Source organism: Sycon ciliatum, chromosome 10, assembly GCF_964019385.1.
Source record: "Sycon ciliatum chromosome 10, ocSycCili1.1, whole genome shotgun sequence".
Classification (NCBI taxonomy): Eukaryota; Metazoa; Porifera; class Calcarea; order Leucosolenida; family Sycettidae; genus Sycon; species Sycon ciliatum.
The window spans coordinates 18,440,958-18,456,281 of record NC_088652.1 but is presented as its reverse complement, the minus strand read 5'-3'; positions in this window follow the sequence as shown (position 1 = coordinate 18,456,281).

Genomic DNA, 15,324 nt, shown 5'->3' with positions numbered 1-15,324 from the left:
TGCTGAGTAAGGCACAGTGTTTGGGAGAGCATGTCTGCCGACTGTGGGCTCCTTTCCTGGGATTCCTTTGAACTCTGTTAGGCCAAGTAAAAATAATTGATTGTTGATCGTCAGCGCCCGCCCCGATTTTCAGTCCGTCCTGGGATGTATTTTATTTTTTATTTTCCCGATCAATGGTAGAAAACTCGTGTGTTTAGCGAAACGCGAACCTTTTTAGCAGTTCGCGCGTACGCAAGCTCTCATGTACAGCTTCAACGTGCTTTTACCGTAGCGACATCACACAGTGCAGTGTGATTCCAGTGTACTTGTGTGTGTGTGTGCGTGTGTGACAGGCTGAATAGTGACGGTCAATTCTTCAGCCTTGCAAGCTGTTAAATGGTGCAATCCCAGCACAAGTTGCTATGGCTTCTGCCGTATCATCGCCTCCGGCGATGGGCGTCAACGGTGTGTGTGTGTGTGCGTGCCCGCCGCATGGCAGCAGGAAATTGTATCACAGAGTCATCTGCACATGTTCAAAGTGTTCCAGGCAGACTGGTAGCAGTCACAACCAACAATGGTAGTACACTCAAACGCCTCAGATACGGGCACGTCTCTCTACCGGCCACCCTCAGCTTGAGTTTCTATGGCAAAAATGCTTCGAATTTGGGGGGTTGAACTTTTTTTCCGAATGCACAAGTGCTTATTTGTCACTGCCAACCTGTGCAATCCACACATTTTTATCCATGGATTATTTTTGTAACCTGAACATGTGCAATATGCGCCAGAAACACTTCTTCGGAAAATTCTGATTATCAAAAATCTTTTTTTTACTTGGCTTTATATGAGTAAGGCACAGTGTTTGGGAGAGCATGTCACTCTATCTTACTAACTCCGATCACCAGTGACATACCAAAATCCTCATGCTCGATCCTTTTTCACGCAAGCTTATATTATTATAATTATAAATGTATAAGCCAAACAACAACAACAAGCTTTATCAGGACTGTCAGGCAGGGAGTCGTAGAGCAAGGGACCGGTACTCCGAGCTGACAGCTTCTGGACGAGCCAGCAGGATGCTTTTTTTCTTTTAAATAAATATCCTAGGCCGGGTGACTCCACCCAAGGCACACCTGCAGCTGCTGTCGCGCCAAGAAGCCCCTGCTCAGTAGCTATAGCTGTTTGTTTTTGTCCACATAATTATTTATTTTACAAGTTGGGTTTGTGAATAATAGTAAAAAAAGCCGTCAGTCAGCTTCAGGCCAAGAGTACATAGCAACACCACCACACCCCCCCCCCCCCCCCCCCCCCCCCCAGTTGCACACTCCTTGGGGCTTATGTCCTCTTGTTCAGACCCATACCCAGTGTACCATGAAAGAATGAAGAAAAGACAGTACTGTTCATATGGAGAGCATGTCACATGATCAGTCGACTGCGGTTCATGTACCGTTACGCCCAGGTGGCCCAGCATCAGCCCTGGTTTTCTCTGCCTCATGGATGGTTGGCAGAGAATATTCTTACAGAGGGAACCAACACCGCTGTTCTTAACTTTAAAAGGCCGGGGCGTTCAGTTAGTATTTCCAAGAGTACATAACCCCCCAAGAGTGTGCAACTCCCACATAGTGACATACCCTGCAATAATTTGCACAGGATCAGATGGGCTTTGGTCCACCACAGGTTCCGGATACGTCTGACAATCCGTATGCAATGCGCACTGCATCATAAAAATGACGTCAACTTGAAATTCTGTCGGGACAGCACCCATAATATACTAGTACATGTAGATCTAGAGTTGCACACTCTGGGGGGGGGTATGTACTCTTGGTATTTCAGGCTGGACATGTGCAATCTTCAGCGCGCGACTCTACAGACTACTGTACCGGTATATTCCTGAAGACCCTTGCAAGTCCGGTTGTGGAAAAGACTGACCTGCAGGCACTCTCCTGATTCCGTGGTGATCACTAAAAGTGACTAATGCTGCGGTGCAAGATTTCGCTTTCGCCCGCTGCAATGGGCCGTCCCGTGCTTCAGGGGCACCGGACCTGAGCATCCTATCGCCACAGGTGGATGCCCTTCGCAGCCGAATGCAGGCACCAAGCTGTTCTTCACACTGAATTTCTAATCTAGCGTCGCATTCAACTCGTTCGTAAGGCGGGCCGGGTTGTGGTGTGCGCTTGCATATGATCCCAATCATCTTCAAAGCCATTTACGACTTTACGTATTCTTTCAGAGTGATTTGCAATAAATACTGAACTATTCTATTGCTTTGCCCAGGAATTCAGGGGTGCAAGTGTGTGTGTGGGGGGGGGGGGCATGTCCATAGACTCAATGTGCACCTCCTCGAGTACGATATGAGTGGTATATGGTAGGCCTTTGCGGATAATGCTGGCAGAAAAATTGGCAGAATTCGGTACTTTTTCTGGTAAGTTTGGTATGTGGATAAAGAAATGGAGCAGAATTCGAGGAATTGCCCACCATAAGATTTGTATGGTTCTGCCAATTTCACTGCTTTTCGAGCAGAATCTGCCACCTTTTCGAGCATTATCCGCCAATGCCTAAAGTAGGGGAAACGATGCACTGCACCTACATTGTACTTACACTGTGGCCAAGTGCCAGTGACTGGAGTGACTTTGATGTTTGTATGGGACCAGGCTAACCTCTTGGAAACAACGTTCTTGGGCGCGCGACTCTACTGTAGATGGGGAAACTCAGTTCAGTATTTAGGCTATCCATTGTCCCAAAGAAGTCGGATCTTTTTCAACCTTCGGTACGAGGGGACGTGTGGCACCCTTCCGGTATCCCGGTTGGAAAAAATTCTAGTATCATTGTTGCAGAGAAACAAGAAAGAATTATTGGTTTTTCCCCTTCTACTCCCATACAAAGTCTATCTCTCTGACGTCATAAATCCGGCCTGGTTTTGGACAAGTTAATGACGTCATCATGCTGTTACATATGTACCAAATAATTAATTCATTGCAAACTTCAAGCTGGTATAACTCGGGGACGGCTGCTCCGATCAACCTGACCTTCACCATCGGAATCAGTGTAATTTTCGCTACAACTGTACAAGTAACAATTAGTTGTGAAGATTTCATTTCAGGGACCCTACCAGTCAGTTTCTGGACCCTACCAGAAGTGAAAGAAAAGTGATTAATTTTTGAACGGATTGGGAGAACTTCGAATACAATAAACTGACCGTGGTTGGTCCCCTGGGGGAGGGAGAAAGACCCAAGTGCCATCAGTATGTGTGGCACGTGTTGTGAGCTGCCTTTGGAGTGAAAAACTTGTCGGCGCCTTCTAGGTTCAGCCTGATCCCATAGATCAGTGGTTAGAGCATTGCTCATGACAAGCAGGGTCCCAGGTTCGAGTCCTGGTGGGTCTGGCGATTTTTTCTCTTTTCAGGCAGTTCACCCCCCCCCCCCCCCGATCCTTTGTATTTGAAGTTCTCCCAATCCGTTCAAAAATGAATCACTTTTCTTTCACTTCTGGTAGGGTCCAGAAACTGACCGTGGTTGGTCCCCTGGGGGAGGGAGAAAGACCCAAGTGCCATCAGTATGTGTGGCACTTGTTGTGAGCTGCCTTTGGAGTGAAAAACTTGTCGGCGCCTTCTAGGTTCAGCCTGATCCCATAGCTCAGTGGTTAGAGCATTGCTCATGACAAGCAGGGTCCCAGGTTCGAGTCCTGGTGGGTCTGGCGATTTTTTCTCTTTTCAGGCAATAATAATAATAACAATAATAGAACAGTTCGCGTACAAGGCAGCACATGCTAATCTTTCCGCTTCTGTCTCTTTTGAGCTCTGCTACATGTGATGGTTGCGAAAAAAAGGAAAAGAAAAACACCCGAGAGAAATGAAAGTGTGGAAGTTAGTCAATGTGCAAATGTGTGATGTGTAGACGTGGCATTGGGACAGTGGTATTGAGTTGTTTGCGAGAGTAGAGGCGATAACAGGGCAGTGTTACCGAGTCATCGAAGGTGATAGCGACTGTAGCGCAAGAACATAGCAGGCGTGATCGTGAAGAGGGAAAGAAATTCTCAACACTACGCTAGCGCTACTGTCGCTACCACCTTTTTTTTTTTTTTTTAATTTCGGCCAGTCGGCTACTATCATTTCGTGTTGGGGGTTAGACAAGGGGAAGTAGCCATGTAGGGGCGTTAGCCCGCCTTTTGGCACCGGGAGTTGCAGCTCGCTCGACTTGACTCTACTGAGTGCAGAGAACCCACACCTTGATCTGGTGAGCTGCGTCGTGGGGAATCACCTTCGATGACTCGGTAACACTTCTCTGTTATCGGCACCGCGTACCGGGAGTTGCAGCTCGCTCGACTTGACTCTACGACTTGTAGATCTACTCGTACTGAGTGCAGAGGACCCACACGTACACCTTGATCTGGTGAGCTGCGTCGCGCGTGGGGAATCACCTTCGATGACTCGGGAACACTTCTCTGTTAAAATGGTGTACATGTACTAGCTGAGCTAGTACTTAAAAAAGTGGAAGTTAAGGCAAAAATTAAAATTTCGCCAGTTGTAGTCTTCGGGGTGCTGAGTCGAATGGTCTTGGTCCGAGAAAGCTGAGACGCTCCCTTCCTACTTGAATCCCAATCGAACTCGCGCACTTCCACCGAAACTGGGTGACTGCGCCCTACTAGATGGGGATTTGTATGCAAAATGTCACTAAAAGCGCCATTTCGTTCTTATAAAAGCACGGATGACCGCGATTGGCCCATATGTTGTAGTCTTTTGGACGCTGAGTCGACTGGTTTTGGTCCGAAAAGGCTGCGATGCAGCGTTCCTCCTTTATTCCCAATCGAACATGGTTGAAGAAGCGGTCACGTGCTCCTGGGTGCCAAAATCACCTGGTCACCACGCCAGCAGGCGACAACTAACGTTACTTTCACACCAAGGTTCAACTCGAGTGACAGGACTGCACCCAAAAAAGGTCAAAACAGGCTGTAAGTTGTACCCTGCAGGCACGTGACCAGGTGACTGGTGTACGCAGGAGCACGTGACCGCTTGTTCTACCATGTTCGATTGGGAATTAGGGGCGAACGCTGCATCGCAGCCTTTTCGGACCAAAACCAGTCGACTCAGCGTCCAAAAGACTACAACATATGGGCCAATCGCGGTCATCCGTGCTTTTATAAGAACGAAATGGCGCTTTTAATGACATTTTGCATACAAATCCCCATCTCGTAGGGCGCAGTCACCCAGTTTCGGTGGAAGTGCGCGAGTTCGATTGGGATTCAAGGAGGAAGGGAGCGTCTCAGCTTTCTCGGACCAAAACCATTCGACTCAGCACCCCGAAGACTACAACTGGTGAAATTTTGATTTTTGCCTTAACTTCCCCTTTAAATCTTTATAGCAACAATCCGAACTAGCGCACACACTGCACTGCATTACTTTGTACTGCATTCAAGACTGACGTCATGCGCTTTTGTTTTGCTGCGTAATCACAAATGGCACCAGCCCATTTTTGCAGTGAAAAGAAAACAAATCTTGCTTGTCCTGTTGTGCTCTTCAATTCCAGACAACGGATCGTGCTTCAGCAGTGTTTCTTTTCCCACCATCCCTCCCTATCCAACTTATTCACACCATCATTATAATTATCGTACCCACTAATCGGGTCCACTCTCACAACTGGTGTTATCTAGCTATTTGCTGCGGCTCTGCCTTGCGCTATATTACATCCATTTAGCATTGCAGCTCTACGTTGAGCTAACAGCAGCTCTACTTTGAACTAACAGCAGCTCTACTTTGAGCTAACAGCAGCTCTACTTTGAGTTAACAGCGGCTCTACTTTGAGCTAACAGCAGGTCTACTTTGAGCTAACAGCAGCTCTACTTTGAGCTAACAGCAGCTTTACTTTGAGCTAACAGCAGCTCTACTTTGAGCTAACAGCAGCTCTACCTTGAGCATTTATATCCGAGCAATTAGCTGCTTCCAGCGCCCGCAGCGAGACCACAGGCCCATTTCCGTCACCTCCATTTCAGTTCATGCGCCGCTCTGGTATTGGTGCCATTCCCGAAAAGAACGGCAAGCTGCGAATGATCCACCATCTGTCTAGTCCGGAAGGCACCGGCGCGAACGATAGCATTCCTGCCGAGCCGCTCTCTCTGCACTACGCGAGCATTGACAACGCGATCAACATCATCATGTCATGCCCACAGCCTGTGTATTTGTCCAAGCTCGATGTACGCAGTGCATTTCGGCTGATCCCAGTCCGCCGTCAGGACTTTGCTGGGAAGGCTCCTACTGCTAAGAGCGCTTTCTGCCTTTCGGCCTCCGCTCCAGCCCAGCGATCTTTGACTCAGTAGCCATAGCAGTCAACTGGATCATGCAGCACGAGTTTGCTATAGATCACCGGCTTCATTACCTCGATGACTTTCTCGTCTCCACTGGTTTGGCTGCAGCCAACCAGCAACTCACCATCCCCTTCCGGGCAGTCACGTATCTCGGCATTCCTCTTTGCTCCATCCCAGCTCGAAGGGCCATCACCATCATTGACCTTCTTTGGTATTGTCCTAGACTGCGAGCGCCACGAAGCTCGGCTACCAGAGGACAAGCTGTCCGAGATCCGTGCGCCACTCATGGCTACTATCAGTGAGCGCAGCATCGGCCAGCGTCAACTCGAGTCCCTCCCGGGGAAGCTCGCTTTTGCTGCCCGAGTCATCGTTCCTGGACACACATTCATGCGTGAACTATGATCAGAGTGCCCTGAACTGTATCTGTGTATGTGAGTGCGGTGCGTAAAGCCCACCTTGAGAATGGGTTTGCCGGCCCCTTAGTAGATGCGTGGCTTCTGAAGAGGGTGTTGAAGGGCATCCAGCGATGCCATGGTACGGCTGTACTCACCCCTCGCCTTCCTATGACTATGCCAATCCCACGACACCTGACGGATGCACGCCGGAAAAGTAGTATCCTGAATGGCCATGACAAGCTGCTCTACCAAGCCGCCATGCTGCTTCCGTGTGCCGAATTCACCAATGGCGTCACACGGGGCTGTACTAGCTCCCCTGGCGACGGACGCCTGCAACTCTTCCTGCTTTCATCCAAGACGGACCCATTCGGTAAAGGCGAGCTAACCGCAGCTCTACTGTGAGCTAACAGCAGCTCTGCTATGAGCTAACTGCAGCTCTGCTCTGAGCTAACACCAGCTCTGCTATGAGCTTCAAACCAGTTGTTTCGAAACCAGCACTCCTCAATCCAAAGATGCCTCTTTGTTGACTTGTTTGTGTGAGGGATGGGGCTAACGCCTCCATTCTCACCTATTATTCGTTAACTGTCACAAACAACTCAATACCACTGCCCCAATGCCACGTCTACACTTCACACATACATGTACATGTATGCACTAACTAACGTTGTACTTCCACACTAGCATCAAATATCTGGGCCTGCTTGCAGAGGATTCGATAGTGTATGCTGCCGTCTGAAGATCGCTGAAATGCATGCAACTGTTAATTTAAAATACAGTCAACTTCGCTTATAACGACACTCGACGAGGCATCAGAAAAGTTTCCTTATTCGCGAAGTGTCGTTATATCCGAAGTCTCATTATGTGTCACAGTTGGATGGGACTTTGCTCCGGGCATGAAAATTATGTCGTTATTCGCGAATTGTCGTTATATCCGCAGTCGTTATTGGCGAAGTTGACTGTACCGTAGAATCCCGCGGATAAGCCCATGCCCGCGCATACCGGTAAGGGCGCGCTCACACTGCGACCAAAACCAGCGTCCATGCGGCCATGCGGCCAAGTTGCATGGCAACGGCATGAACTTGACTAAAACGTCGCGGCCACGTTTCAAATCGTGACCGCGACCTCCGGAGGGGGGTGCCACGACTTGGCGGCAACATGATCGTAGACGTGAAGCGTATTTGTGTACAACCTGGCCTGAAGTATGTTCAATTTCTCAAATTCCGGAGTGTTGATTTATGAAACTCGGCGGTTGTCGATGTCATCCTCGACATGTGCACATTTTTAAAATTTTGTAGTTGTGGTCCTGCACGCACGCATCGCCATATATGCATTCTTTGGCCTTTTTAGTCCTGGAGCCAGGTCCAGAAATCTGACAGTGTCATTTGACACCTCGTCCAGGAAAGATTTGACTTCAAATTCGGAGAGGCGGACCAACTATAGGAATTTTGGAGAAAACTAGCAGTTCCCAATGTTGTCCGTTTGGAAGTTATGAGCTATTTCCAAATTGCTTAGGTTACTATGGTAACTTGTGTGCAATTAGCCGTTCCTGAGGCAAAGCCGGTACAATTTTGGAGAAAAAAGTTACCTTGTTGGAAGGCGAGCTCTTTCCAAGACTATTATTGAAAACTAGAAGTGTATAGGACTGTCGGCTTCCTTGTCACAGGAATTTCTCGAATTTCTACGGTCACCGCGGTAACGTGTATGCAATTAGCCACTTCTAAGCCAAAATCAGTGCATTTTCTCCCCTGTAGGCAGGTGGAAAGCAGAGAATAGTTATAATATTGTGGCTTAGAGGTCTATTGGGCTGTTTCATGCCTGGTTTGTAGAGACTGGGCTCCTCTCCCCTCTAACACTACCGGGATTGCATTGACCTGGCACTTGTTTCCTCCCTTCTTTCACATAATACAATGTACATGTACATGTAGTACCCAGACAGCGATGTGCTATGTTGACAGAATTGGTCACCATGATCCACTAGTACTAGTACTTTCCACCCAATTCACATTTTCTTTTTATGGAACAATGTCATGCAGGCTGTCCAATCGACATGTACATGTACATGTTTAGGAAGCACGGTATTGCCCATGAAATACAGTCATGTACATGTACATGTAGACCGGGGTGGGCGCCTACGCCAAGACCTGGAAGGACAATTTTGATCAACGAAATGGCGAATAGACAAACAACTGCCCTAACCGCAACATACATGATGTACAACAAACTCCGCCACATATTCCGTGCTCATGTGTCATGCTTAAAGGGGAAGTTAAGGCAAAAATTAAATTTTCACCAGTTGTAGTCTTCGGGGTGCTGAGTCGAATGGTCTTGGTCCGAGGAAGCTGAGACGCTCCCTTCCTACTTGAATCCCAATCGAACTCGCGCACTTCCACCGAAACTGGGTGACTGCGCCCTACTAGATGGGGATTTGTATGCAAAATGTCACTAAAAGCGCCATTTCGTTCTTATAAAAGCACGGATGACCGCGATTGGCCCATATGTTGTAGTCTTTGGGACGCTGAGTCGACTGGTTTTGGTCCGAAAAGGCTGCGATGCAGCGTTCCTCTTTTATTCCCAATCGAACATGGTTGAAGAAGCGGTCACGTGGTCCTGGGTGCCCAAATCACCTGGTCACCACGCCAGCAGGTGACAACTTTCACACCAAGGTTCAACTCGGGTTCAACTCGAGTGACAGGACTGCACCCAAAAAAGGTCAAACAGGCTAGTAAGTTGTACCCTGCAGGCACGGTGACCAGCTGACTGGTGTACGCAGGAGCACGTGACCGCTTCTTCAACCATGTTCGATTGGGAATAAAGGAGGAACGCTGCATCGCAGCCTTTTCGGACCAAAACCAGTCGACTCAGCGTCCAAAAGACTACAACATATGGGCCAATCGCGGTCACCCGTGCTTTTTTAAGAACGAAATGGCGCTTTTAGTGACATTTTGCATACAAATCCCCATCTAGTAGGGCGCAGTCACCCAGTTTCGGTGGAAGTGCGCGAGTTCGATTGGGATTCAAGTAGGAAGGGAGCGTCTCAGCTTCCTCGGACCACGACCATTCGACTCAGCACCCCGAAGACTACAACTGGTGAAATTTTAATTTTTGCCTTAACTTCCCCTTTCAGCAACTCACAGCAAGCATTTACACAGGAAGGTCTGGTCACATCTCTCTGATCAAGCAACAGTTTCAAAACAGTGCCGGACGGACCCCATGGGGCATGGGGCAGTGACCTCTCCTGCTATCTAGCCGAGCCACTATGAATTCTACACCTAGTACTAGTAGTAGTACCAAGAGTGTATAACCGGGGTGGGGGTTATAACTCTTGCTAGTACCTGTACCGGTACATGTGGCATCATTTCCAGCACTCACAGATACATGTACATGTACATGTACATGTACGTGTGCAGCAGTTGTTCACCATCCAACTCGGCTACAAGTGATGCAAATACAGTACAGTACCTGATTGTTAGAAAGGAATACATACATTATAATTGACATGCACATGTACTCGACTTGTTACACCAGCCTCATCTTCTATCCTCTTTTACATGCACTACTAATAATACTATACGATGCGCTGATTTCATGTATTGTTCCCACACACTTTCGAGGTTGACCTTAGATAGCACACTGGAGACCTTTTGATGCATTTCACTTTCAGCCGCCCTTTTACATGTACTTATCTACACTAACAGCTGTACATACATGTACATCCGAATGCCCCTTTCAACAGTTGTCCTCCTGGTATTCTTGCACACCTACATGTACATGTATACGATGTATTGTACACCCTTCTATTCAGTTCTTCCTCTAAAACGTATTCCTCTTGCACAGGTGCCATGTCCCGACCTTTCCCATTCTTCTGCCCACACAATCATGTACCTTGTAGTTTGACCTTTCTTCTTACTTCTCTCTGCTCTACGTATCTCCTGACCATAGGCTAGCTTACTTACTCACCCTATAAAAGCTACTGTCTTTCTAGTTTCCGGCGGATAAGTTTCTTGCCGATTAAGACCAGTTCTCCGCAGATCAGTTCCCTGTGGATTAGTTTCATGCTAGATTACAGTGTATTACCTGAGAACTCTCTCTTTCTCTCTCTCGGAATAAGTGTGCAATTCTGTATGATAACCATTATCCATTACTGTAACCGCTTGCTCTACCGACTGAGCAAAACCGGGACTTACCATGATGCCACAGATTATTCCATGTACATCGAACACCCTGGATGGTTTCACCTGTATACAATCATGTAAATGTGGAGACAGTTATGGCCATAATAATACTGAATACTCTCAACTCCTACAAGCCATATCTCTTGCCAATTGTCAACGTATTGGAGAAAATTGTTAATCGGCAGGTTGTGGAGTTCTTAGTGACAATAGTGAGGTTTCTGCCCTGCCATGGAGCAGTTTGCATACTCCGATCTCTCTCGTCTTCTAAGTCCTGACATCTCCGTGTGATATGAGAAGGGAACTTGGTGTGTTTGGTTGAACGACTATACATGTGCATGAAGTACATGTATACATGTACTTCATGCACACCAGTAACAACAACAATACATGTAACTATAATGAATACCTCAACAGTGTCCTGGACATGTACTTCAGTTCAGTACATTGTATTGTACATGTACACCTTACAGTACTGGCCTCTATACGGGCAAGATGATTCTTTGGATGTGAAAAAATACGTGTAGTCATGTACATGTACATGACAAAACATACAATGTAGTTTGGTTGCCAGCATGTTACAAGCTACGTGTAGGCGGAGGATGCACTGAGTCTGTGTTCGAAAACAGTGCTCCTTATGACCTTACTACAACCTCCACGGTTGGCATAGCCCTGGTCTTGCGACCATTTGAACTATAATGGGGGCTAGCCCCAGTTCTAATATATGCTAGGGAATTGTTTGAGTCTTCTTGTTTTTGTTTTTGCTATCAGCTGTGTTTCTTTGCTCGTTCTTGGATGTCAGTCCTGCCTAAATCCTCTTGATCCTTTTGTGTGGATCCCGGCACTAAATCAGGAGAGAGGGGTCCAGTCTCTACAAACCAGGCTTGCAACAGCCCAATAGACCTCTAAGCCACATTATTATAACTATTCTCTGCTTTCCACCTGCCTACAGGGAAGAAAATGCACTGATTTTGGCTTAGAAGTGGCTAATTGCATACACGTTACCGCGGTGACCGTAGAAATTCGAGAAATTCCTGTGACAAGGAAGCCGACAGTCCTATAAACTTCTAGTTTTCAATAACAGTCTTGGAAAGAGCTCGCCTTCCAACAAGGTAACTTTTTTCTCCAAAATTGTACCGGCTTTGCCTCAGGAACGGCCAATTGCACACAGGTTACCATAGTAACCTAAGCAATTTGGAAATAGCTCATAACTTCCAAACGGACAACATTGGGAACTGCTAGTTTTCTCCAAAATTCCTGTAGTTGGTCCGCCTCTCCGAATTTGAAGTCAAATCTTTCCTGGACGAGGTGTCAAATGCAACTCCTCAATAAAGCGACTTTTTCGGACTTGGCCCCAGCACTATTTTGGACGATGTCAATTTTGTTTTTGTTTTTGTAGTTGCTTCGTTGTGATCGGGTCAGTGACCAATTTCTACAGTGAAAAGGCGACGAGGAGACAATAACTTTATTAATGCGATTAATAGTATAAGTGAAGCGGACATTACAAAATGATGAATGAGAATACATGTATCTAAAATGGTTGTTCCTAATCGATTTTCTTGAGACTATCATCAGGGAAAAATCGTCTCACAATAGAGGCTATACGGAAAACAAACTACTTATAGGTTATAGGATAGTGGGGAGTATACAAGGTGAGGTGTGAAGAAAAAAAAAACTAAAGTGGGAGAGAATACGAAAGAAATTAGAAGAAAAGATGTGAGAGTGTTCAGACGGTGTGAGCTACTACAAAAGGTGAGTGAAATGAAGGCGTGGAAGCAGGTGACTGTGATAGAGTGAGGAAGTGTGAGGTGTAGGTGTATGCGATATCCTGTTCAGCTCCTCAGTAAGCTGTTTAGTGAACCTGATATTCAGGTTGCCGAGCCTGAGTTTGGACCTGACCCATGTCGTGTATTTTTACGACTTCCATGGAAAGGTCAAATTTCGCTGGATGTGGCCCGCGCCGTGAGGACTGTGGTCAGACAAACCTATTTTGCCACAGCATTGACAACTGTCTTCACTACGGCCCGTGCGTTCACGGTGAAGAAGGATGTTCTTCCTACCCAACTAATTAGCCATGTAATCTATCATTTTGAATGTCGGCATTGGGATAGCCGATATGTAGGAAGAACCCTTCAGCACCTGAACGCACGCGTCAAACAACATGTACCATTGTACCTTTTGTCAGATGCAGCCAAAGCCCAGCGACCTGGGCGAGGCCGTCCCCGCAAACAGGTGCCAGTTGCACAACAGAACCACACTATTACAGCAGCGGGTGAACCCACTGCAAGTGCACAGTTACGTGAGACTGTAGGAAATGGACAAGCACAGGTACGGAGACCAGTAACAAGGAGCATGACTCGTGCGCTGGTAATGGCATCTACAACCGGACATGGACTGGCAGTGAGCAGTAGCGTGGGATTGTCGTCGGGTGCAGAGGACGGGATGGAAGAGGAAGAGGATGAAGAAGGTGTGAGCAGTGATGAAGAGAGTGAGTTGGACAACCAAGATGAAGATGACCGGACTGAAGGTGAGAGCACAACGAAAGGGTCAGCAATTAAAAAACACCTCTTGTCTAGTAGCCAATGCCGCTCAGTGTATGACGATTCATGCTTCACTGTTTTGTGCCGTGCTCGTAGGTTTCGTGAACTTAAGGTATTAGAAGCTGTTTTCATCCGTAAACACAATCCTAATCTATGCATTCAGAAAGAAAATGTCACAAAATTGAGACTCTTCACCTAGCATTCACACACATATTCATTCGCATACACCTACACCTCACACTTCCTCACTCTATCACAGTCACCTGCTTCCACGCCTTCATTTCACTCACCTTTTGTAGTAGCTCACACCGTCTGAACACTCTCACATCTTTTCTTCTAATTTCTTTCGTATTCTCTCCCACTTTAGTTTTTTTTTTCTTCACACCTCACCTTGTATACTCCCCACTATCCTATAACCTATAAGTAGTTTGTTTTCCGTATAGCCTCTATTGTGAGACGATTTTTCCCTGATGATAGTCTCAAGAAAATCGATTAGGAACAACCATTTTAGATACATGTATTCTCATTCATCATTTTGTAATGTCCGCTTCACTTATACTATTAATCGCATTAATAAATTTCTACAGTGTACTCGTTCAATACGATGGCAGCTTGGCCTGGCTTTTCGGTTTGGGAAATCATCTTTCTCTACTTTTCTGCGATGATGGAATGCCATACCTCAAGACATTTCAGTTACATATCATCGGAAAATACAGTTCTCTTCTCGGCAACAGACGAAAGAAACCACTACCGGAATTTCCACTGCACTGGCACTTGCTCTGACCACGAGGTCAGGAAAGCGAAAGCGCTTGGCTGTCAGCGGCAGTCCCTCAAGAGTCCAAACCTACCTGATTGTATGAATTATTTTCGTCGACTTCAAGAATTAAATACGAGCCACGAGGCACTTCCTCCAACATGCAACATGCGAAAAATTACATCCAAAACGGGCCACAACTTTATTAGGAAACGCACGAACTCTTTTGGATACGAACTGCAATTCGTAAAGTTTGTGTGACAACTTCACGTCTACGCGTGTACGAGGCCTAGTGTGAGCATGACTGCCACGTTTCTGCGTTTTGCTGACGCATGGACGCGTACTCATGGTCGCAGTGTGAGCGCGCCCTAAGCCCAGGGTTTGTTCGAACGTCACAAAGCTTCATCGTACAAGCCCATGGGCCTAGGTCATACGGGGAGTCCATAAATTATGGACTCTTGGCCATACCAGGTACGTAGTCATGCACATTATAGCTTTTTTTCGTACATTTCAGCACAATCATCGGTTGTTTTTGTTTGCACAGTGGTTTTCAGCAATGTACTTATCACTACGACTTCCCTGGTACATTTCAATAGCACAACTTGGTGTCGCCGTATAAGCCAATGTTCTCGTATAAGCCCATGCACCGAAATGTCCTTGTGCGGGATTCTACGGTGGTTACTTTGAAAAGTTACAGCTGCATAGCCTTTCGCCTATGTTGTGTGTGTGTGTATGCTGCTCCGTAGATTCTACGTTCGTGCATTGAGCACTCTTAGTCTTACCCGCTACCTCGAGCTGCCTAGACCGGCCTTGTTTGCACAATGACATCTAGATGTACATAGTGATGCATTGTACGTGTCCATGATATGCAGCGTCAAGTCGGAAGTGCGGAACCCCTCCAACGCAACCACTTATTCCAAGGGCATTTGACTGGGACTGTGGAAGAGGCGCTTCGTGAACACTGACCGGTGAACAACCATACAGGCTAGGCTGCGACTCTACGACATTGACGGGGCCGGGGTCATTACACACTCTGCCTCCGATATCAGGTATCCTGAATCCTGATACTAAATATGCACACAAAAACAGTTGGGAGGCGGGATCAAACCAAGTGGTACACAAGCGAGCAGTCGAACAAGTGCTACAAAAGTACAGCACAGAGTAGATGTAAAAATAATTATAGAAGTTATTAG